The sequence below is a fragment of the Equus caballus genome, chromosome 10 (genome assembly GCF_041296265.1).
Source record: "Equus caballus isolate H_3958 breed thoroughbred chromosome 10, TB-T2T, whole genome shotgun sequence".
Classification (NCBI taxonomy): Eukaryota; Metazoa; Chordata; class Mammalia; order Perissodactyla; family Equidae; genus Equus; species Equus caballus.
Window position 1 is genome coordinate 1,137,055 of NC_091693.1, and position 24,928 is coordinate 1,161,982.

General features: G+C 52.8%; 1 long non-coding RNA gene across 1 annotated transcript; it reads left to right on the forward strand.

The window, feature by feature from the left end:
* Positions 1-9,555: 9,555 nt before the first annotated feature.
* On the forward strand, positions 9,556-22,888 carry LOC138915676 (uncharacterized). The gene is made up of 2 exons (XR_011421779.1): positions 9,556-9,845; positions 22,179-22,888. It is a non-coding gene; the product is annotated as an uncharacterized lncRNA (long non-coding RNA).
* The last annotated feature ends 2,040 nt before the right edge of the window (positions 22,889-24,928 follow it).

A 24,928-nucleotide genomic window follows, 5' to 3' on the forward strand; every position in this document is an offset into this window, starting at 1 on the left:
CCCCCTCCTGCCCCCGCAGCCCAGCTGGCTCAGGCCTCATGCACTTCTCCTCCTGCGGTGCTCTTCCCTTTGCTCCACAAGGCCAGGTGACCTCCGACATTCAGGGCTCAGCACACGTGTCCCTTCCTCGCCAAGGCCCCCCGACCCTCCGTCTGAGGCCCCTCTACCACCAGGCCCCCCTCCCAGCCCTCTGTTCACTTCCTGCTCAGCACGGATCACTCTGTGGCTTCATCTCTTCCTGGCGATCCCTCTCCTCGGGCTACAAGCAGGATCTCTGTTGTCCACAGCCATACCCTGTCACCCAAAAGGGCAGCTAGTGCATGGGAAGTGCTCAGTAAAATCACACTGAACAAACAGCTTCACAAAGTTGCCGTCGGGTAGTGAAACTAAAGAGCTAGGGCTAAAGACGCCCGTCAGCTCCTGAAAAAGAATTATAGAAACAGTTCAGTGCGCTCTACAATGATACCATGGGCAGTGAAGGAGACCGAATGCTTCATCTCTTCAGGGTTTTTCTCTTTTTTGGTGTTTTCACAAGTCTTTGCAAAGAGCAAAAATTGTCATGGCCTACTTTGGGTGTACGTGTGCAGCAACGAGCTGCCGCCCCCTTTCCCCAGAAGCTGCCACAGGAGCAGGGGGTGAGCCCAGGTGACCTGTCTGACCCCAGGCCCTGCCTGCCTGAGCACCGCTGACAGGAGCAGCAGCAGAAACCTGACCCAGACTGGACCAACCAGATTCTCTGCAGGTGGCTGGACTGCCGGTGTGGGAAGCTGGCTTCTTCTAGTTGGGAAAGAGGGGCTGAGAGAGCCACTGTCATGTGCCCGCGGCGGGAGAGGGCAGCGGCTGCTGGGACGAGCAGAGCAGGTCCACAGGGCACTCCTGTTCCAGCGCCTTCTCAGATTGCTCACATTCGCACCCAGAATGCCACAAGGCCTTCAGGCCCCTTGCTTAGAAACCCTCCCTTCTGTTTTGCTTTGTTTGTTTTCTTTTTCGCTTGGGCGAGCTTGAATGCTCCTATTATTTGGTGCAAGAAGGATCATAACTAATCAAGCATGCATTACTATAATAATAAGAAGAAATAGTGCTATAAGAATTTAATCTGCATACAAACGTTTTCAATATCAGCACATGTTTATAGCCAGAATGTAAATGGAGGTCCACGCGTGGTTTCTGTCCAGCCGCTCTGGACTCTGAGGATGGCTCCGTGTTCTCTCCCCATCGCACCTCCACCCCACCCCACTTCTACCTCCTTACAGGGCTTTCTGGTCCAGGAGGCCCTTAGAATTTCTGATTTCCTAACCAAAGCCAGACTTAGCAGGGAGGATGCTGATGATAGAGACATGGGTGACTGTGTCCTGGGTCGTCTCAGCCATGCGTCTGGGGACAACAGTGCCCCATGCCTGTTCAGCATGAATTTGAGCTGTGACACCATTTTCCAAGCTGTTGCCATCTCAGGTCACAAGGGACCCTCTCTGGGGAGCAGAGTTGGTATTCAATTTCCCTCCTCACTTCTCGAGAGCCAAGCTCCCAAGTTCAAAGACATCCATCATGGGGAGTGACGGATCGCACTGCAGAGCAGGCGGGCAGCGGGAGGGAACTGGATTCAGAAACAACCATCTGGCTTTTGCAACTGTGTGCCCTTTGCCTTGCTGAGCAGCAAGCCGGCTGTCACACAATCCGAGTGACCACAGGAGCAAAACTGGCCCTCGTGTCCAGCCCAGACAGGCCCCCTCTGTGTTGGAGACGCAGAAGGCAGTCAGAAAGCCCGTGGGGCCCTCCAGGCTGTTTGTGGAGCGAGTTGGGGATGAGCACAGAGGCCTTTTTGAGAGTCTGCTGTGTGCCGGGCCCTGGGGAGACAGACTGAGACAGAGAAACACCTGCCCCCAGGAGCACTCATTCCTTCACTCAAAAACACCTATTTCTACGGTGCCTACCAGCACAGGCACTGATAAGCTCACTTCCCATCACGCGATGAAGCTCTTAGTCTCTAGAGTCAGATCCAAACTTCATCACCTACCAGCTGTGTCACGGGGGCACATCTCCTGGGCGTGCGCCCCACGTCAGCACCTGCCTCCCTGGGGCTGCATTTCCTCCTCCATAAATTAGGGCTAATAGTTATACTCACAGGATTGATGACTGACACGTCACAGGTACCTGTGCATAGGACATGCTCGGTAATACAGCATTACTGTTCTTTTATTCAGTCGTGCAGATTTTTGCTGTTACTGTCGTATTGTGTCCATGCACTCTTTATTCAGACGCATTTCTCTGACCGTGCTTTTTTCTCCCCAGAGTCCCAGCGTGTGGTTGTATATCATAGTTTAAGCCCTCCTAGTCCTTCTATGGGAGCTGCCACCAGAGCACGGCTACTGACAGACGGGTGGTGTGGCTCCGTGACTGAGAACTGAACCAGGCCACCAAAGCAGTGAGAGTGCCAAGCTTTAACCACTAGGCCATCCTGACCGCTTCTTTAACTGATCAGACGGTGGATACCTACACCATCTCAGTGGCCGTGACAGTTGCTGATCTTAGTACGTCGGCTATTTGCAGGGATCTGCCCAGGGCCCCAGCGCTTGGGGCTCCTGGGTTGCTTGGAGCCTCACATATGCAGCATCCCAGCACCACCTCTGTGCCAGGAGCCACACTCCCAGGCTGCATTCTCCACTTCACGAGCAGCTGGGGAGGCTGCCAGTGTGAGCTCCGGTTGCTAGGATACCGGGAGAGGCCATGTCTTCTTGCTGCTCAGCACAGAGCCAGAGAGGCCACCAACCAATGAGTCCGGGGCAGGGACAACGCTGGCCGCTGACAAGCAATGTCACTCTCGATTGTGTTTTCAGAAACACTTTGGGGTGTCAAGGCTCTAGAAGACACCACATTATGTCTGTTTAAGAGGAGAAGCTTGGAGGAGCAAAGAATGTTCAGAGGGTGTGTATTGGCCACTCGTTGCAGGGAAGCCTAAAAGGAGAAAAACCAAACAAAAACACTTTGAAAGCTTCCTTACCCTCAAGGGGCTCTCAGCTAAGTGGTCAAAGAATAAAATTATTTCAGGAAAAGTACAAAACAGTGTTTTAAACTCTGTGTGTGGAGGTAGTTGTGGGCGTACATGCGTGCGCCTGACGGAGACAGAGGCTGAGAATGAGACGACAGGAAATGATGCAATCACACTGGATACGTAAATAAGCACATTGCTCACGTTGTGGAGCATCCACTGTGTGCCGACACTCTACTAAGCGCGTCCGTGTCCATTACTCCATTTAATTGTCACAACATCATAATGTCAGTAAAGCACGTGCCAATACCCGGTACCTGGCAGGTGTGCCGTTTTTATTGTTGTGGTTTCTATCTTCATCCCATTTCCAGATGAGGGAGTCGAGGCTCAGAGATGTGAAATGACCTGCCCTTGCTTTTTTTTTTCAGATTGGCGCCTGAGCTAACATCTGTTGCTAATCTTCCTCTTTCGTTTCCCTCCCCAAAGCCCCCCAGTACATAGTGTATGTTCCAGTTATAGGTCCTTCTAGGTCTTCTGTGTGGGATGCTGCCTTAGCATGGCCTGATGAGCCGTGCTAGGTCCACATCCAGGATCGGAACCGGCGAACCCTGGGCCACTGACGTAGAGCATGCGAACCTAACCATTTGGCCCCTGCCTTTGCTTTCTAATTGCAAAACCAAGTCTCAAACCTTGTGTTTGTGTGTGTGTGTGTGTGTTTTCTACTTTAAGGGTAAAAACAATGCGAAAAGTCCATTTCTCCAATACGCGCCATGGCCAGATACTGTAGTAGGCACTGTCTCTTGTTCACTCACTAAAATCTATTTATTTCCCCTTAGCTTACAGATCAGGGCACAGGAGCACAGAGACCTCAGATAACCTTCCCAGGGTCACACAGCAAGAAAGGCACGGAGCTGAGTCCCTGAAGGGACGGGCACGTTTCCAAAGCCCTCCCATGGACAGCGTGTCCCCTGCACTCAGGCTGCTCACCGTAGAGTGTAAGAGAATGGCTCCTGTGCCCTCAGCGCCCTCAGAAGCCCAGAGAGGCTACAGCGTGGATGTGCTTGGCAAGGACAGAGCGCCGGGCAGGTGTCAGAGGGCCTGGTCAGGAGAGTCTGCTTCTGAACACTGGACAGCCACAAGGCTCCAGTCCACTGCCCTGTGTCCTGGACGATGTCTAAGCCCCACAGTCCCCCAGGAAAACAGCTTTTGTTCCAGAACCAGAGAGAAAAGGGAGGCCGCCTGGGTGGATGAGGAAGGCTAGAGCCTCCTCTTCTGCAGAGACCCTCCCTCCTCCATGCCACGTGTAACTCCGTCTCCAGGCTCCTCCCTGGCTTCGCTGGACATCCTCCTGCCAGCTGGGATGCAGTCCAGCCGGGTGGGGCTGTGACTTGCCCTCGGGACCTCTTCTGCTTCTCCCGTCAAGGTGGCTGCCAGCAGGTAATGAGCGTCTCTTCCCTTTGAATCACCTGGAGCCCAGCCGCTCTGCACTTCACTGCCCCCTCCGGCTGCCAGTGACAAGAGCCGCAACCACGGCGTCGTCCCCAACCCCCAGGGGGAAGGAAGGGCAGCCGTCACCTGGAATGGCAGCCTCAGTTCCTTGTGAGCTAGAGAATCAGGTTAGAGGAAATGTCCTTTGGAGACCCTGGCTGGGGAAGGAAGGGCCCGACGATGTCATCCTGCCACTGGAGGTGGAGCTCCCGTCCCTCGTCCAGCTGCAGCCTGCAAGGACTCAGCAATCCTCACAACCACCCACTGTCCCTATCTTCCAGGTGGAGAAACAGAGGCAAATAACTTACCCAAGGCCCATGCTGGTCAACGACTGAACCCAGGACAGCCCCACGCTGCACCTCCCGTTCTCCCCACGGTGCTGCCAAAGTATCCAGACACTCCACAGTCCTCCCCCCATATTCCGGTAAATGTCCTGTGTATCCCCAGGAATTGCACTCTGGAGGGACACTCCACAGCGCCCCCCTGCCATTCCAAGAAATGCCCTGAGTATCCCAGGGAATTGCACTCTGGAGGGACAGTCTTTTCCTGGAGGCGTGCCAATGCCCGAGACACCGCTTTTCCTATGCAAGCTTGGCAATAGGATCCTGTGTCTTCTCCCAGCGAGGAGTGAGGTCGGTCCCTCCCAGCCTTCCATAGAGGGTCCTGGGGGGCGGTGGCTGCACATCTGATTCTGCAGGTGCATTAACTGCTCATTCCTTCAACGCTGGCCATGTCTACACACATTACTATAGCAGTCAATTCTGTTCTTAAAAATAAGCTAATTTAAACCAGTGATTTGATGGATGTTTTTGAAAACTAAATGAGCTAAATCTTTGCTTTAAAGTAGAATCAGTCTTAAGAACAGAGAACTGGTCAAACCCTCAATGAGGCCAAATTCTTGAAAGCAAAGTACCATTCATTCATTTAACAAACATGTGATAGGCTGGGCTGGTCCTCTGGGGAGTGGAGCAAAGATGACCGACTGCAGAGGCCCCCATCCAATACGGAGAAGAAGGTGGAAATGAGCCCACCACAGAACGGCACGAGGAACACGCCACGCAGGTGAGGGAGGCTCCTTGTCTGCACCTCGACCCCTAGACAGCAGTGAAAAATAAAGAAGTGCCCATCCCACAGGGCACGGAAGGGTCCACTCAGTCAGCGGCCTGGGCAGCTGTGCAGTGCGCGGGGGCGCTCACCCGCAGCTCACCATCAGCCGCTGAGCTGATCAGACCAACGTGCACTGGGGAGCGCAGGGGACCGGGGGCGACACTGCCAGGAAACGCAGGGGTGGGTTTCTTTCTTACACTGAGTGAGCAGTTTTTAATTGCCGTCCTCCGAAACCCAGAGCGTGCGCTGGCGTGGACGAGGTCAGGCCAGTGTTCGGCTCCCAGTGTCTACACAGAAAGGCTTCTCCATGGCTCTCTCCCATCTAGAGGGTGCCACAGATTCAACTAATGAAGAGAACAGCTTGTTTTCAAGGACGAATTAAAGGATAAAGCTATTGATATGACAAATGACGTCAGCCGTTGTTAAAGCAGCCCTTTGACGTCACCCATTAGCCCCGCCCCGCCCATCAGCTGGCTGCCCAGTGGTCCTGCACCAGGCCCACCCCTGGGCTCCGCTCCCCACAGGCTGTGCCGTCCTGCTGCTGTTACCTAACACCCGCGGGTTCAGTGTTCTCTGTAGATGCGGCTATACCCCGCCTCCTAAGACTGAGGGCAAGCACTCAGTGCCATGGCACGTGCTCAGTGCACGCTCCGGTCACGGTCACTGAAAAGTCATCGCATGAGCCTGCAAAGGATGTGATCCATCTGTGCAGCGTCGAGGGCAGCCAGTCTGCCGCCTTCTGGAGGAGGCTCAGGGCCCCGATGGAGGAAGGGAAGGTCTCGGCCTCTGGGACCACAGCACAGCTTGCGGTCTGTGCTCCTGAACACACCCAGACCTGTAGAAGATACATGCGGTGGGGCTCCAGAGGATGGAAGATTCCAGGTCTGTCTGCCCTGCCCTCCTTCTTTCCCCTCTCCTCGCTCGGGTGGGAACGTGGTCTTCTCTCCTGGGCATCCACGTGTCACAAGGGGCCTCCTTCCTCCTGGAGCCTGGCAGGGCGTGGTGGGCAGGGGTTGCTCCCACTTTTTTGGCCTATGTGCAGAGGACAGGTCCCTCCCATCTTGATGTTCCACCTCCTTGACGTGCTTTGGGCTCCCCCGGCCACCCTCTCGGCCACCCTCTCTGAATCTTGCAAGGCTCCCTCCCCAGGGCTTACACTACAGGGTGGCTTGTAGCACCCTGGCCAGCTGCACACCCCCTGGGACAAGGCCCTCCATGTCTCCCCTCCCGGCCCCTGACAGGTCCAGTTCCAGGTGGGGCCCCCAGTCAGTGCTGTGTTGAATCAACACACACACACAAAAGAGCCTGAGACCCTTGCCTTGGAGTCCCCAGGGCTCTGCCTCCCACGCGGACATCCTCGTCGTCTTCGGAAAGAAGCTCCCCAGGGCCAGCCTCTCCACCTGCACAGGGTCCAGTTCCGTCTCCCGGCGGCCCCGGCACGCATCCCACTGGCTGTGCAGTTCCAGGCCAGGAGCACACAGCATTCTGGACACAACCCCTGGGAGAGAACTTGTCACTGTCAGCCTGGCTGCAGAAATTCCTCCACCAGCACTGCCAGCCCCAGGAGCTGGCCTTCTTCCAGAGCCGCCTTTGGAAATCCCGGCCCCACTGAGTGAGCTCCCAGGGAACAACCTGGGCTTGTGTTTTAGTGTGAAGATGCCCCCAGCCCCGTGTTCGGGACAGCATCCTGTCCACATGCTGGATGTCGCACTGGGATGGGAGGTCCACAGAACAGTTCCAGAATCCAGGGCTGGCTCTCACCTGTGTCCTGTGTGACCCTGGGCAGGACCCACACCTTCTCTGGCCCTTGGGTCTGTGTTTCACTCCTCAGAGCGATTGACAGGTCACACGGGCTGTGGGCTCATATCGCTTGCCAAACACCTTTCTTGGTTAGCGCATGCAGAGTCGGCAGACAGATACCAAAGCACCAAGACACTGGCAGCCAAATAATGAACCAGAACATTTTGGATGGTGATAGGGCTCTGAAGGACATCTGGAGTGACTGGGGTGCTCAGGGGAGCCATCCTGAAGAGGAGGCACCAAGCTTCTCCAGAACAATGAGAGCAAGTCAGCCAAGGGAAGGTCTGAACTCTTGTTTTCCCAGCTGAGGGAAGAGTGAGTGCAAAGGCCCTGAGGCAGGCATGAGGCTGGTGGGCTGGAGACAGAGAAGCTGAGTGGCCAGAGCTCCACGGACAGGGGACAGGGGAAAGAAGCCAGAAGGTGTAGGGCCTGTAAACCCTGGCTTTGGCTGAGTGTGCACGGCAGGGAGACACGGCTGATGTGGGGGGTAAGAGGCCTCTCCGTTGCAGAGGGTTGGCATCTGACAAAAGCTGTGCAAAGATCTCTCCGCTGCCTTGGGCCATGGTTTTGAGGGTGGAGGCGTGGAAACAGATCCTTCAAGAAACTGCTGCGACGATGCGGTGGAGGCTCGGGTTGCAGGAGGGGGCGGTGGAGACGGAGGGAAGCGGGCGCCTCCGGAAAGAGGGCCTAGAGGGGGCCCGTGTGGACGCTGGAGAGCACGGGCCGAGCAGGGACGGGAAGGCACCTCTGCAGCCCGCGGCCGGCTTTCCTGCGCTCAGACACTGGTAGCCGCGCCGGCCTCCTGGTCCGCAGGGGGAGGCGGCCTGGCCCTCGAATGAGGGACCCCATCTCCAGGAACGAGAACCGCTGGCGCGTCCTGGGCGACACCGCTCACAATGTACGCGGGAAGCGGCGACGTGGTGGCTTGGGCGAGCCGCCAGCAGCGAGGCCCCCTGTGCGCTGAGCCTGCGGGCCCCCTAGTCCTGCGGGCCAGACCGCTCTAGAGCCTGCGGGATCCCGGGCTCCTGCGGACGTGGAGGAAACAGCCGGTGCCACCACAGAGAGCGCTCCTAAACCACAAGAGGAAGCCGCCGGCCAGGGAGCCCCGCAGCCGGCCTTCTGGGGAACAGTCTCCTCCTGGGAGCAGGGTCGCAGCCCCTCTGGCCTTGAGAGCGTGCTCCGCCAGTGAAGGCTGCTCTGGCTCAGACACCAGCAGGGTGGTGAGCTCGCCATCACTGGAAGCCAGATGCCGTGGAAGCTTATGTGCTGCACTTGGAGTTGCGGCCTGCCTTGGACGGCTCCGCATCGGGCACACCTTCTGCCATCCTGGGCTAAGAGCTGGGGATGCGGGTGGCAAGAGCCTCTGCCCTCGATCATGGAGAGAGAGAAAATAAACAAGGAGGAGGTAAATGAAGGAGAGATGTGCCCTGAGGAAACAAAAGAGGCTGTCCTGACAGAGGCTGCGAGGAGGGAGCGGGTGGCATGGCATCCTGCAGCCGGCGGGGAGCTGAGACCTGCTGCTGGAAAGGAGCGGCCCCTGGAACACTGGGAGCCAACGCATCCAGCAGGGGGTCAGCCACTGCAACGGCTCGAGAAGGCACCTTTGACCTTGATTTCCAAAGTCCCACGTTCGGTGATGACAAGACGCTGAGTTGATGTCTGGGCGTCATGTGCCTCAGGTTGGGTTTGGGGTGAGGGAGCTGGACAGCTCTTCCTGAGGTCATTTCCTGGACCAGGCCATGTCCTGACTGCTTTTGGAGGCCAAGGATGGCCTGCCCCAGCATCCTGCCCTGTGGGAGACAGTGAGTGCCTTCCTCTCTCCATCCCGAGGAGCAGGGGAGGCCTAATCTGGGGGCCGTGGCCTGGAAGGAGCCTCTCCAGGCGGGGCCTCAGTCTGTGCACCGCTGCTGGGAGGAGCGAAGCTTCGGCAGCCACAGGCCAGAGCAGAGCGTGGGAGGGCCTGACCCTTTGGGCAAGTCAGCCAGCCCTGCGCCAGTGCCTCCGCATCGGGCTGCCGGAAGGAGGGCTCTGTCCCTCCCCTCCCTAACCTCTCCCCCGCTGTCACTGCCAGCTGTCACACTGGCCTTATGCTGCATTCTTATTTTAGATACTGTGACAATTCTTAAAATAGCCACCAAAGAGAAAAACGGGAGCCCTCTGCGACCGGCACCGCCGAGGGGAGGGCCGTCGCCGGGCACCCTCAGCACCTCTGCCTGGGGCCCCCGCTGTGCTGCCCTCACTCCCGCACAGGGAGCAGAGTCTTCCGGCAGAAAATCTACAACCTGTCCGGACCCCCTGAGGCCCCGCGTGCGAGGTGGAGGTGCCCTGGAGGTGGAGGCAGATGTGGCACCCGGAGTGTGTGTACCCGCCTCCAAACGCAGAGACGGCCGGAATCTGACAGCTTTGTTGTAGGAAGACAGCTGGGTCAGCGCCGGCGCAGAAACGTCTGGAATCGCAGAGTCAGGTCAGGCCTGCACGCTCACGTTTAGCATGAGCACGGCCACCCACAGGCTGGGGCACGGCCCGGACTTCAGCACTTCCACACACGGGATGGGGCTGAGTCAGCAGAAACCTCCTGCTCTCACCAGGTGCCAGCCGCCCCCTCCAGGACCAAGGGACACTAGAACTCCTGGCCGGCCGCGTGACCACCGTCAGGACCCTGGTCAGGAAAGCATGTCTACGTGCCAGCAGGCCCTGAGGGCGCGCTTCTGCACCCACCCGCCAGGGGCTTTCCTCCTGACTCAGGATCAGCGCAGAAACTGGGCAGCAAGCCGAGCCCGGGCCGCACCTCAGGGCAGAGCCAGAAAGGTGGCCGTGCAGACACCGCTTCCCCAGAGCCCCAGGGACCACCAAGGGGCTGGAGTAGTTCCTATTGCTTGGTAACAAATTGCCACTAACTTAGAGCTCAAATTGACTCAATTTATCATCTCACATCTTCCACGGGCCAGGAATCTGAGCACGGCTCAGCAGGTCCTCTGCTCGGGGCCTCACAGGCTGCAGCCAGGGCATGGAGGGCTGTGGTCTCCTCTGGGATTTGTCCTCTTCCGGCTCATTCAGTGTGTTGTCAGAATTCAGTTCCCTGAGGCTGTGGGACTGAGGTCCCCATTTTCTTGCTGGCTGTTAGCTGAGACCTCTCTCAATAGGGATGCCCTCAGTTCCCCACCCTGTGGCCCTCGTAGTCAGTTCACGGTTCCGATGTTTGCTGTCCTCCGGCACAGCAGGAATGTGTCTCCTGCTTCGAATCTCTCTGAATTCTCTCTCTGACCCTAGACCCAGACGTAAAGGGCTCATGTGACTCAGTGAAGCCCACTTGGGTAACCTCCCGTTGGTTCACTCAGGTCAACTGATTAGTAACCTTAATCGCATCTGCACATGCCTTTAGTCACGCAGCATAGCAATCACAGGAATGGTTCCCGTCACGTCACGGTGCCTGCCACACTCAAGGGCAGAAAATCACGCAAGGCGTGTACACCAGAGGACCAGAATCTTGGGGGCAATCCTAGAATTGTGCTTCCACAGGCACCCACTTCAAGACCTCAGCCCCTGCCATCCAGCTGTGCCCCGGACCCTACGTGCCCCTTGGCAGCCTTGCACCAACCAGGCAGCCATTGACAGGATCCCAGACACAAAGGGCCACAGGAACTCCCTCTAGTCATCTCATCCGTGACAGAAACCAGCAGAAGGTACCTTCCCCACTCCACTATGGCATCTGATGACCTCTCAGTTAACTGCTTTTCTTCAAAGATCTGAATGCCAAAATTGTCCCAAGATAGATCACTGGGCTAAGAGGACAGGTTCCAAAGTCAGCTGGGTCGCCTGCCAGCTGTGCAGCCTTGGGCACATGGCTTAGCTTCTCTGAGTCTCAGTTTTCTCTATGAAACAAGGATAAGATTGGCCTTCCTTCATAAAATCATTGTGAAGATTGGGTGTGCTGATCCCTTTCAAACACTTAACACAGTGACTGGTACCCAGCAAGCAGCTGGTACTTGTGATATGGTGCTGTTGTCCATCACGGTTCTAGGAAGGTTTGAGGTGCTTGTGTGTGTGCACACCCATGTATGTGTGCATGTGTGCGTGCACGTGTGTGTGTGTGCACGAAGACCACAGGGCCCAGACTAAGGAGGCCTGGCCCCAGACTCCGTTCAGTCCCCAAGAAGATACCTGGCAAATATTTTCTCCCATTGCGCAGCTGGCAGCCACAACTCTACTCTCTGCTTCTGTAAGTTTGGCTATTTTAGAGTCCGCATATTAGTGAAATTGTGCAGTATTTGCCAGAAGGGGACGTGGGGAGATGTTGGTCAAAGGGCACGTAATTTCAGTGATGCAAGACAATAAGTGCTGGGGTCTGATGAAGAGCAGTGTGGCTGTGGCTGGCAGTACTGTACTACATCCTGGAAACCTGCTGAGAGGGTGGATCTCACCACACACACACAAGAGGAGGCATCTGGCACCTGGCATGGGCGAGGCACTTCCACTGTCGGGACTTCAGTTTCTCCATCTGCAAAATGTAGATTGTCTCTAAGAGCACGTGCATTTCTGAAGCTATGCCATCCTCTGTGGAAAGCTTCCAGAACTACTTTTCTTTGGCTCTTGTTGGATGTGATCATTTGTTTACATACTTGGACATCTATACTGTGTTAGTCAGGGTTCTCCAGAAAAAACGAGCCGAGAGAACCAGTACACGTCTACACACACGTATAAGTTAGAGAGAAAGAATAGACAGTCGGCTCATGATTCTGGAGACTGGGAAGTCCAGACACAGGACAGCCAACGGTTTAATCCAGTCTGAGTCTGAAGGCAGAAGACAAACTCCCCGGCTCAGAGACGGCCTGGCAGAGAGCAGGAATTCCTCCTCACTCAGCCTCTTACTCTCTTCAGGCCTTCAACTGACCAGATGAGGCCCACCCGCACTGGGGAGGGTGGTCAGCCTTACAGAGTCCACCCATTCAAATGCTAATCTCGTCCAGAAACACCCTCACAGACACACCCAGAATCGTGTTTGACCAAATATGTGGGCACGCCGTTGCCAGTCAAGTTGGCACATAAAGTTAATCATCACACATACTTTGTGTACATTTTGGTGCATAAGAAGCACAACTTTTTAAAAACAGGAAAATGTACTTAGTCACGTTCACGGGGCCTGCGCCTGATGAGGGGTAGCCCTTCGTGTGAGCGGCTGCTGTCACACCCTCCCCACCCCCCTCCCGGGACCCTTCCTCCAGGCTCTTGCGTGACAGTTCTCAAGTCTTCCGAGCTGAAGCCATCCTCCCGGATGAGGCCATCAGACGTGATCCAGGCTGAAATGCGTGGTAGCTTTAACTGTTCGGCCCGAGTTTCTGATTCAGCACATTTTAATCAATTTTATTTGCCAAGATCAGGGAGATGTCATCTGTAATAATCCCAGCTGACCTCCCAAAGTCAGGCTGATAAAAATATTAATGTCAGCTTCCTGCAGCCTGGCAGAGAGCAACACCCAGTTTGACAAGCAAACAAACGGCTGGGAGCTGCCGCCCAGGCCGACGAGCCCACAGTAGGAGAGAGCTTCCTCAGTGCCAGCTCCCCTCCGGGCCGAGCCGCCTCCCCGCCCACGTCCTCTTGATCATCGACAGGGCCCTGGTGCGCCCATTAGGCATGTCTGCAGGGAGGATTGAGCCCCCAGACCACGTGCTCCAGGTGGGCTGCGAGGCACCCAAGGCTGGTCTCACCTCCTTCCACTCTCCCTGCCAAGGTGTCGTCCTCCTACCATCCAGCAGGCGCTCCCAGTGGCGACCCCGCAGCAGCGGGCCCGCTGAGAACACCAAGCAATTTCACGTAGGGATAAAGGCTTATTTCTAGGGATCACAGCCTTGTGTCTCCTGGCCCCGTTCAGCCAGTGTGTTTATTTGGTCCTATTGTTTAGCTCATGCAGTTCTGACAAGACAGTTACCAGGTAGGGCTTGTGTGGCTCACAATACGAGCAGTTCAGCATACGCTGTGTAACTCCTGTCTCCCTGTGAATATCTATGCTCTCGTCCCTGGCCTCTGGTGGCGCAGAATCTGTCGCTCCTGCTTTAACTGGAGCCATGGTAAATGGGGCGGGTGTTAACATCCTAACGTCACAGAGGCGTGTTGCCTGCCCACGGCTGTGCTGGGCAGCTGCACAGCCAGCCTCTGGACTCCTACTCCAGTGCTCATTGCTTAGCCCCTCCGGATGCCATCTCTCTGTCCTTAGTCTCTTTTTTTAAATTGAGGTATATTTGACATATGACATTGTATTAGTTTCAGGTGCACAACATAATGATTCGATATTTGTAGAGTATATATTGTGAAATGATCACCACATCAGTCTAGTTAACATCCATCCCCATATATAGTTACAAAATTTTTTTCTTGTGATGAGAAATTTTAAGATGTAGTCTCCTATAAAGTTTCAAATATGCAATACAGTGTTATGAAACATGATCACCATGCCATACATTTGTACATTACGTCCCCAGGACTTATTTATTTTATAATCAGAAGTTGGTACATCTTTATCCCACCCCGACCCACTGCCTCTGGCAACAACCAATCTGTTCTCTGGGTTTATGAACTTGGTTTTTTGTACTGTTTTGGTTTGGTTTTTTTAGATTTCACATATGAGTGGAATCACATGGTATTTGTCTTTCTCTGTCTGGCTTATTTCACTTAGCATAATGCCCTCAAGGTCCATCCATGTCACAAATGGCAAGATTTTATTCTTTTCATGGTTGGATAATATTCCATTGTGTATATATACCACATTTTCTTTTTCCATTTATCCATCAACGGACACTTATGTCGTCTCCCTATCTTGACTATTTTAAATAATGCTGCAGTGAACATGGGATGCATATATCTTTTCAAGTTAGTGTTTTCATTTTCTTCAAATAAGTACCCAGAAGTGGAATTGCTGGATCATATGGTAATTAGAGTTTTAATTTTTTGAGGAACCTCCATACCGTTTTTTATAAGTGGCTGCACCAGTTTACATTCCCTTCAGCAGTGCCTAAGGGTTCCCTTTTCTCCACATCCTCGCCAACACTTGCTATTTCTTGTCTTTTTCATGACAGCCATTCTAACAGGAGTGAGGTGATGTCTCATCATGGCGTTGATTTGCATTTCTCTGATGATTAGTGATATTGGGCATCTTTTCACCTACCTGTTGGCCATCTGTATGCCTTCTCTGGAAAATTTCTATTCAGAGCCTCTGCCCATTTTTAACTCGGATTGTTTGACTTTTTGCTATTGAGTTGTCTGAGTTCCTTATATATTTTGGATATCAACCCATCATCAGATATATGATTTGCAAATATTTTCTCCCATTCAGTAGGTTGCCTTTCATTTTGCTGATATTTTCATTTGCTGTGTGGAAGCTTTTGAGTGTGGCATAGGCCCACTTGTTTACTTTTGCTTTTAGTGTCAAATCCAAAGATCGTTGCCAAGACCAATGTCAAGGAGCTTACTGCCTACGTTTTCTTCCAAGAGTTGTACAGTTTCAGGTCTCATAGTCAACTCTTTAATCTATTTTGAGTTAATTTTTGTGTATGGCATAAGATAGAGGTTCAGTTTCATTGTTTTGCATGTGGCTGTCCAGCTTATTTATTGAAGACACTGTCCTTTCCCCATTCTATATTCTTGCCTCTTTTGTTGTAAATTAATTGAACATATATGCATGGTGTATTTCTAGGCTCTCTACTCTGTTCCATTCATCTGTGTGTCTGTTTTCATGCCAATATCGTACTGTTTTAGTTGATATAGTTTTGTAATACAGTTTGAAATCAGGGAATGTGATAGCTCCAGCTTTGTTCTTCTTTCTCAAGATTGTTTTGGCTATTTGAGGTCTTTTGTGGTTCCACACGTATTTTTAGAATTATTTGCTCTAGTTCTGTGAAATATGCCATTAGAATTTTGACAGGGATTGCACTGAATCTGTAGGTCACTTTGGGCAGTATGCACATTGTAATAATATTAATTCTTCTATTTCATGGGCACAGAATATCTTTCCTTTTATTTGTCTTCTTCAGTTTCTTTCATTGTTGCCTTGTGGTTTTCAGTGTAAAGGTTTTTCACCTCCTGGGTTAAATTCATTCCCAGGTGTTTTATTCTTTTTTGATGCAATTGTAAATGGGATTTTTTTCTTAATTTCTCTTTCTGATAGTTCATTATTAGTGTATAGAAACACAGCAGATTTGTGTATGTTGACTTTTTATCCTGCAAATTTGCTGAGTTCATTTATTAGTTCTGACAGTTTTTGGTGGCGTCTTTAGGGTTTTCTGTATATAGTGTCATGTCATCTGCAAATCGTGATAGTTTGACTTCTTCCTTTCAATTTGGATGCCCTTATTTTTTTTTCTTGCCTATGCTGTGGCGAGGACTTCCAATACTATGTTGAATAGGTGGTGAGCGTGGGCATCCTTGTCTGGTTCCTGATCTGAGAGGAAAGGCTTCCAGCTTTTCACGTTGAGCGTGATGCTGGCCGTGCTCCACGTATCCCTCCATACTCACTTTGTGGAGAGTTTTTATCGTAAATGGATGTTGAATTTTGTCAAATGCTTTTTCTGCATCTGTTGAGACGAGCATATCATTTCTCTCCTTCATTTTGTTAACGTGGTGCATCACCTCGATTGATTCGCAGATGCTGAACCATCCCTGCATCCCTGGAATGAATCCCACTGGGTCATGTGTATGATCCTTTAATATACTGTTGAATTTGGTTTGCTAATATTTTGTTGAGGATTTTTGCATCTTTGTTCCTCAGGGGTATTCTCTACCCTTAGTCTTAAGAGGTGACCCCAGCCCGGTTCCTTCCATCAGAAATGACAAAAAAACCAAGCTGGTCCCATGCAAGGGAGCCGCAAGCCCAAGTAGCCTCTCTTCAGTCTCCAAAGGCAGGAAAACTCCTTGCTTTGGTCCAAAGAGAAATGTGGTCTGAAAAGAGAAGGGTCATTTGAGGAAATGAGCAGTCCACGGAGAGGGTGTAATGTCATGCAGCCATGGTGGGTGCAAGGGTGGGACAGGTGTGCGAGACATGGGGCGGTGGCCTCCTGCAGGGTGAGGTGCTCCCCAGCAGACCGACTCCATTCTCAGGTCCCTGCAGCGCACTGCACAGCCGCAGCTATCAGCTCTGCCCGCTCAGCCCTTGCACACACCTGTCCGTACAAGCTGAGCACTGCACAGAGACCTCAGCGCTGCGAGACGTGGCCGAGGGCACCACTCCATACGCTGGGGTAGACACCCCTCATTGGCAGAGTTTGTTGTTTGTTTAACAAAATTAGCAAGCAGAACGAAACCCTTATCAGCCAGAAACTTGAGCGAGAAGGCCATCCCCAGCGGAGTAGAGCCTGCTGTTGGGGACTGCCATAACTGGGAGCGGTGGAGAGGACGGATGGTCTGGGATGGACGGTTCTCGGACCCAGGCTTGGCGGTCGAGAAGAAAGCAGAGACAGAGACACATGACATTTTCATGCAGCTTTGGGGAAGACAGGGAAAAAGGAGAAGGAGGGAAAGAAAGAACAAGGTCAGAGGAAGAGGCAAGAAGAACAAAGGACAGGGGAAAGGAAGACAGGGACATGCAGAAGGCTTGGTATCTGCTCAGAAAGCGACTCAAGGGACGCTGGAGACCTGCACTCCTGCCCTGCCCGAGGTCCAAAGGGGATGCTCACCACCCCCTCGACCTCAGGGACCTTCATGGGAGGCAGCGAGGGGTGCCCCGAGCGCGGTCTGTGGAGTCAGACCTGAGGCAGGTCCGTGGATCTCTCTGCCTGCCTTTCCTCGTTTTTGTCCCACGGGTGACGATAATAGCGTGTACCTCCTGGGGCGGTTGTGAAGATTCAGTGAGGTGGCATATGCCACGTGCCGAGCACAGGGTCTGGCTCGTAGTTACACACACAGCGACTGCCAGCTTCCACTCATGCTGTCTGTCAGGTGTGAGATGAAGCCTGGTGTCCCTGGAGGCCTCCACTCTCGCTGAGACGCAGCTCCCTCGGGCAGCTGGTATTCCCGTGCTGGCGCACAGCGCCCCTGAGCAGATGGCACCCAAGCTCAGGCTGCTTCCCCGCCTCCATTGAAAAGCACTCCCTCCCCCCCATTGCTCTCTACAACAAGGTAGAGAAGCCGGAGTGGAAAGGGAGAGAGTTGCCCTGGCCCCTGCATGCCCCCACATGCGGGTATAAAAGGCTGGGAGCCGTGTGAATGCTACCCTCTTTCCCCAGTAAAGGCTGCTTTGCCCCTGCCCCCATGATGGCAGAGTGGCTCAGGCACCTCAGCCGGCAGCTTACCTCATGGGTCTGTTGCTCTGTGTTTTCCTTGATGTGAGACGGAGAGCCCCTCCGGGCTGGGAAGGAGTCAGGGGCCCTGCTCCCTGGAGGTGCTGTGGGAGGAAGACTGGATCCTGAGCCTCCCTGTCCTGACTGTTTCCTCTTCCTAAATGATGACACAGAGCCACAGGGTGTTCAGGCATGAGGGGACCTCGCAGGCTGGGACAAGGCAGTGTGTCTCAGAGGCAACCACTGTGAACTCCGGAGCCTGGATGCTGTGCGGAACCCACGGACTTTGGCACAACTCTGCAGAGTGAGTGGGAGGCAAGGAATACTGAATGAACGGCTCAGGATGACTTCCCATCAGCAAGATGGTGGAGGCAGCAGCCTCTCAGGATCAGGCGTAAGCTGATTTAAAGAAATTAAGGATTGTTCCATTTGTCATGTGCTTGTGATTGTGAACTATGGCTCACAGCTGCCATACCCCCGGCCACGCCTTTCTCCCTCTGCAGCCGCCCTCGGTCCAGCAGGGAGGGGTCAGAGGGTCACCAAGCTGGTCTCCGCAGAGCCTCTGTCTCTCCTGCAACCCATTCTCCATGTGACAGCCACCACGGGTCTTCAAAATCCACATCTGATCATGCCTCTCCCTTGATAAAACCACCCAGTTCCACCGCTGCTGGCCTGGCTCACAGACCCTCCACTGTCGGTCCCTGCCTGCCTCTCTTCCTCTACCCACCTCCTCCACCCCTGCTCCGTGCTGCAGCAGTCATCATCAGCATCATCATTGTCATCGTCGTCATTGCCAACATTTCCTGAGCTCTCAGCCCATGCCAGAGGCTCTTCTCCAGATGGTGTCACCTCCTTTAGTCCCCACCCCATGAGTGGTTTCCCTGATCATCCTCATTGAGCGGATGAGGACACTGAGGCTCAGGGCAGTTAGGTTACTTGTCGGGGGTTACCCAGCCAGGCCACCCAAATCTGGTCCTGCCCCATCTTTCCCACCTCAGTAAATGGCACCACCAGATGCCCAGCACCTCAAGACAGAACCTCAGGAAAGCCATCCTTAATCCCTTTCTTTCCATCGCCCCACACATCCTCCAGCAGCAAGGCCTTGGAGCTGCTCCCTTCACAGAGCCTCAGACTGCACGGCAGCCTCTTCTCCTGGACGGACTCCGCCAGCCTCCTCCCTGGCTGCCCGCCTGACTCGGGCCCGCCATGCGTCTGCTCTCCCTGTTCCCTCCCTTCCTCCTTCTTTGTTTTCTTGCTCCCTTCCTTCTTTTCTACCTTCCTTCCTCCAATCCTTTCTTCTTTCTTTGCTTCTGTTTTGAAACGTATATTTTGTTATTATTTGTTTATTGTGAGACCAAGAGATCAGGAGATAATTGCCATTGAAATGATTGCTGCTCACATTTCCCAAGAGGAGGGGGCACCATGTCCCACAGGGCCACACTGGGGACCACCAGGGTTGGTCAGGAGGCAGGGGGAGCTAGGGGAAAGTGTGGGTGAGAGCCTTTCCTGTGGCTTCCCCAGGAAGCACCAGGCAGGCGAGCCTGGGTAAGCAGGCTTAGGCCTGGCTAGTCCGAATAATTTCAGCAGGCTCTGGGGTGGTGGGGCTCTCTCCAGCCGTCTGCTCCCTGACCTGGGTGATGAGGGCTGGGGACAGTGGCCGGAGTGTGAGGGCCAGCAGAGGAGGTGGACAGGCTCTGGGGTGGTTGATTTGCACAGAAAGGTGAACCCCCAGGTGAGATGTTTACCAGCTCTAGGAATTGACAGCAAGGCCCCAAAATGCCAAAGTACCAGAAATACAAAAAAGCAAGAAGGCGTGATCAATACCCTTCCTTCCTTCACTCTTTACTTCAGAGCATTCTCTAAAGGAAATAACATGGCCGAGGTACAGCTGAGGCCCACGCTGTACCCTCCCTCCGAAACTGCTCATTCTATAGAACGATATCCGAATGTTTCTAACTTTGAAGAAATGATGTCGTAGGTAATATGATGTAAGCATGTGTGTGTGTGTGTAAGTCTCCAAAATACACTAAGAAGGGTGCCAAAAGATGAAAATAGACAGGTAGGAAAAAAACAAGGTTTAATGGAAAAATTTCCCAAATTTGAAGAAAGACTGAGTCTTCAGACTAAAAATGCATCTTGAAGGAACAAGCAGCATAAAAAAGAAAAAGTCCACAGCTGGACACCTCATACACACACCTGGACACCTCGTGCACAAACACCTGGACACCTCATGCACACACACCTGGACACCTCATACACACCTGGACACCTCGTGCACACCTAGACACCTGACAGTGAAACTATAGAGCGTTGTGGACAGGGAGAAAGATTTTAAAGGCCCTCTGAAGGGAGAAGATTAACCACAAAGGAGTGACTGTGATTGGCAAGCAGGCGGCTGATTTGTCTCAAAGTTACAGTAAACAGTGTGATACTCTCTGCAGAGACCCAAAGGAAAATTAAAAGTCAGCTTAGAATTCTATGCCCAACTAAACCTTTCAGCATAAAAAGTTTACTACCCATATGTCCTTGTTTAGAAAATATTGCTAAAGGATATACTTCAACCCAAAGAAAAATGAATCCAGAGGGAAGCAGAACAAGGGAAAAACAAGAGTGAACACAAGAATTGAGAGAATATGTATGATGGTGAATTGCATGTGTCAACTTGACGGGTTCGTGGGGTGCCCAGATATTTGGTTAAACACTATTCTGGGTGTGTCTGTGAGGGTGTTCCTGAGCGAGATTAGCATTTGAATGGGCGTACTGAGTAAGGCAGACCGCCCTCCCCGATGTGGGTGGGCCTCATCCAGTCCTTTGCCAGCCTGAGCAGAACAAACAGGTGGCAGAAGGGAGGAGTTGCGCTCGCTGGCTTCCACCGCCCCCTGCCCCCCGCCCCCACGCTGGGACGTCAGTCTCCCACCCTTGGACTGGGATCACCCCTCCGGCTGTCCTGGGTCTCAGCTCGCAGACAGCAGATGGCGGGACTCCTCAGCCTCCGTAATCCATGAGCCGAGGCTGTATGATCATGTATGTAGCTGTAGACACGTAGCCTATTGCTTCTGTTTCTCTGGAGAACCCTGACTAATGCAATAGGTTTAACTTGTTCCTGACTGTTTAAAAAATCTATTTTCCCTAAATTAGGAAAAGATAGAAGTAAAACAAAGAAGAGGCGATGGGATGTTGCGTGAACTGTTAAAGCATGTTAGAGTCGTGTTTAAGCAGAGGCTGAAAATACGCAAAATAGCTTTAGAAAATTTACAGAAATATACATAGGATAAAATTTAGGAGTACACACACACTTTGTTGTTTCTACAAAACGTGGGACGTAGGAAACCGACTATTCTCCTGCTTGCTTTCTCCCATGACGCACGTTGGAGTCCCTGACGGGGTGCCCGGAGCTCGTGCGGCAGGTCCTGTGGGAGAGCAGGGGCTGCTTTCCAGCTCCCACATGTGATTCACGCTTTAAAGAACATGTGTGTGTGTGTTGCACGCTTGGTGAGCATATCTAATCATCAGCCACCGAAAGTCCCCAGGGATCTGGTGTTTTCCACTCTCAGTTCGATGGCTCCCCTGCTCTGGGAGCACTCCTGAATCTGGAGGCTTACTGAAACCATGGGCTCTGGAGACGACCAGAAACCTGGCAGCCGCAGACGGCGCATAGAGAAATTTGGTTGAGCTCATTCAGTTTAATCTTTTAAAAAAGTATTTGCCAACACGTGAAACTCAGGAGATCCCACATGAAATGCAGATTGCCAGCTTCCCCGGGAGAGGCGTGTGCTCAGCAGCACCCAGCCGGCACTCCGCCCCCGGGGGGCTGCAGCACTTCCCCTCCAGCCAGGCCAGCGGGCAGCTGAGTACGCCGGTGCGTGGGGTCTGGTGTATTCATAACTGTGTTTATTTGAGGGTTTCCTGGTCTCTGGAAACAGCACAAAACAGTAGGCAAGGCTGCCAGTCTCTCTCTTCTCGGGAAGCCGCTCGGCAGCCGCAGACGCGCCGTTCCAGGCCGGAGCAGGACGTTTCTCCCTGGTCCGCTTGGTGTCCTATGGTGGCCGGGCCGCAGTCTCCCCGCGCTGGGAGGGCACTCCGCTTTTCTGAGAATCGCTAGCTCACTTTGGTCCACCTTGGGGAGGAATTCATACTAGAATTATTTAACACATGAACAGATAATATGTTAGCCTGGTTGAAAAATCAAAACTTATAAGACGGTGTTCACAGAACTTTCTTTCTCGCATCCTTCCTACCGTCCACCCAGGTCCTATTCCCAACAGCAAATAAACAGTTATTAGTTTTTGTCTATCCTTGTAGAGATCTTTTTAATGCATATACATACGAAAGCCGTGGACAATCTTCCCCCATGTTTACCTCACATGGGAGCATGTTTCATTCATTTTCACCTTTAGTTAAACGTTGGAGCATTTTCCATATGGCTACAGAGAGGGCTCCCTCATTCTTCCTCACACGGAAGCTTCCACTGCATGAATGTTCACAATTTATTCCACCCGACCTCAAATCATGGACTTTTGGGTCGTTTCCAGATGTTTCCTGGTACAGACACCGCTGCAGCAAGCACCCGTGAACATGCTGATTAATCCAGACCTCTCGTGGACCGGCAGCTCTCCTGCAGAATCTGAGCCTGCGCCGGTCCCCAAGGCGCACAAGAAATCAACCTTACCCCTCTGCTGATGCTCCACTTGTCCCCGTTCACACGGCACCACAGAATCTCTAGACACTTGAAGTCTTAAGATATGGAGACCTTTGCCTGTCATGCTCTCCAATGACTCTCACAGATTAAAGAAAGAAAATGATTTCATCCATATCTCTCCCTATGGCAGTGTTATAAAAAGTGGGACTAGGAAAGCAGGGAAAATTAAATGATTTTTTTGTTAGTTGTCCTTTGAATTATTAGCAGTGTTAATATAGTACAATATGCACATAATTAGCAAGCCTTCCGAATTTATGATATGTACTTATCCTTGTTCTTTTTAATTACCCAGCACTCTAGTTGGAGGTAAAGCAGGGTGATTCAACTGACGGCTAAACGTGTCAGATGGTGACAAAATGCACTAACCTGCCAGAGTGGAGAGAAGAAAAGCCTAGAAATGCCAAGGATGTTTTCATCCCATTAAAAGCATAAAGGTTTCTCAATGTATTATTCATGTTATAACCATGCTACAAACAAAGCATGATTTATTGAGTATTTTAATGCAGGCTGTTGATGCTATGCAATAAAGTGTATTTTAATATTTAATATGATCTGTGAATTTTGAACTTTTTTCAAGAAAGATCTTGTAGTTTTAAACTAAATTAAATACAGTAGGTGACAAATGAGCCCCTCTGAGCACCCCCAGAGGCAGGTTGGGCCTGTCTGGAGCAGCCGGAATTCGGAAGCTGGCTTTAGCTTTGGGGTTCAGACTGTCGTGAAGAAGAGGGTCTCGTGGCTGTGACTTCGGGAAGTGTGCCGTCTGTGGGGTCGCGGTCACGGCTCGGGTCCTGGAGGGGCCCTGTGACCACCGCAGTGAACAACTATCTCTTGGCTGCTGGCGTGTGTCCTTAGTTCTTTGGGTCGTGGCTCATGCCTGCCGTTCAATGCCTCCCGTCAGATATGGCTGAGTGGGACCGCAGGCGTCCTGCTCTCCTCCAGGAGGGAGCGCGAGCCCCCTGTGTCGGTCTGGGCGGGTCTGATAACGCTGCAGTGACAAGCAACTCCAAGTTCTCAGTGGTTGAGGGTAACAAAGTTTCTTTCTTTCTCCAGCCCCATAATCCAGCCCAGGTCAAAGCAGGGGCTTTGCGGAGTGTCGGCCCTCAGTCCAGGTTGATGCAGTCTACATTTCCAATACCTGCTCCCAGGATGGCAAAAACTGAAGAGAAAACTGCAGGGTCTTATCTCAGCATAAATGTTCCAGACTGGCACATGTCATTCCTGGCCTGAATCCATTGGCCAGAACAACACAGAGAGTCCCAACCAACCACAAAGGGTCAGGAAGTACCAAGCCATGACAAGTGCCCGAGGGACAGCAAAGGAATATGTGGTCAAGAGCTCTGCCGACTGACCCCTACACTTCCTCTCTGCATTTGAAAGTGCAAGCAGCAGGATGGAGAGGATGCTTCTCTCTGGAAGTCATTTCCCCCATCGGGCTGGACCGCCCTCCAGAGCAGTCCCTGCTCATGAATCTTCCGGGTGGTGCCCCATCCCCCGGGGCCCACGGCCTCCCAGTGGGTGCCCTGACCCTGCGCAAGCCCAGGGCAGTTTCTGTTTGGCTCACTCGAAGAACCCCAAGATGTCCAGCGGAATGTGCTCTGGCACCAGGCAGCCAGTGTGTCCATGCGACTCTTGTGGCCTTTCCACCCCTCCCCTAAAGCCAGTGCCACAGTCCTGTGAGAGCAGGAGACACCAGGAAGGGGAATTTACCCGCAGGACAGTCGTTAGAATCCGTCCAAACTGCCCTGATCTGCCTCCCGCGTTGCTAAGGAAACACCCACCTTTCAGACACTGGGAGGTCCTGGCAGAGACCTTGCTGTAGACACTGAAGAATGTTTGCGCCAAAAGGGCCCTCAGAGGTGATCTTCCCCGATCCCCGCCTGGTGCATGAAGAGGGAAGACACTTGCCCAAGGTCACGTGTTATTAAGCAGCAGAACCCCGGACTCACATCCTCCCTGGGGCTACCTAAGAGGAAAGCAGAAAGCCAACAACCTCGCCTATCTACCCCACCCAGGCTGCCTGGGGCCAGGCTGGGGACCCCCTCGGCCCTTGTGTCCCCACTCTGGCTTGAGCGGGTCATACCTCGCCTCTTGCTTTCTCCAGAGAAGATCCCATGTGCAGCCAAGCAGCTCAGTGCATCCCTGAATCTCCCAGGGACTGGCTCCTTTCTGCCACAGCCCCACGAGAACAGTTATGAAAATCACGAACAAGCTAATATTCACCAGCTTTAGAACAGGGCTCACACCCCAGGCAGTTGAAGTGCCGTTTATGTCACATTTTGCAACTCTGCCCCACGGGGCAAGAAGAATCTTCTTCCCCAGGTTCTGGAGTTTGCAGGATGGAAAAAGAACTCCCACACACAGATGTGCAACGCCTACACATCAACCAACCCAGAGAATGTGTTCGTCCTGAAAAGTAACAAATAATGAAAAATATAGATTTTTCTTTGCATCTTCTGAGACTGGAGCAGCAAGAATCTTCTACTAAAAATTAGTCACCATATTAAAACTGATGGCTGCCTTTAAGAGCACAAGTCCAGTTCCAAGCCTCTCCCCAGGAGGGCGTGCCCCACGTAGATCATGACG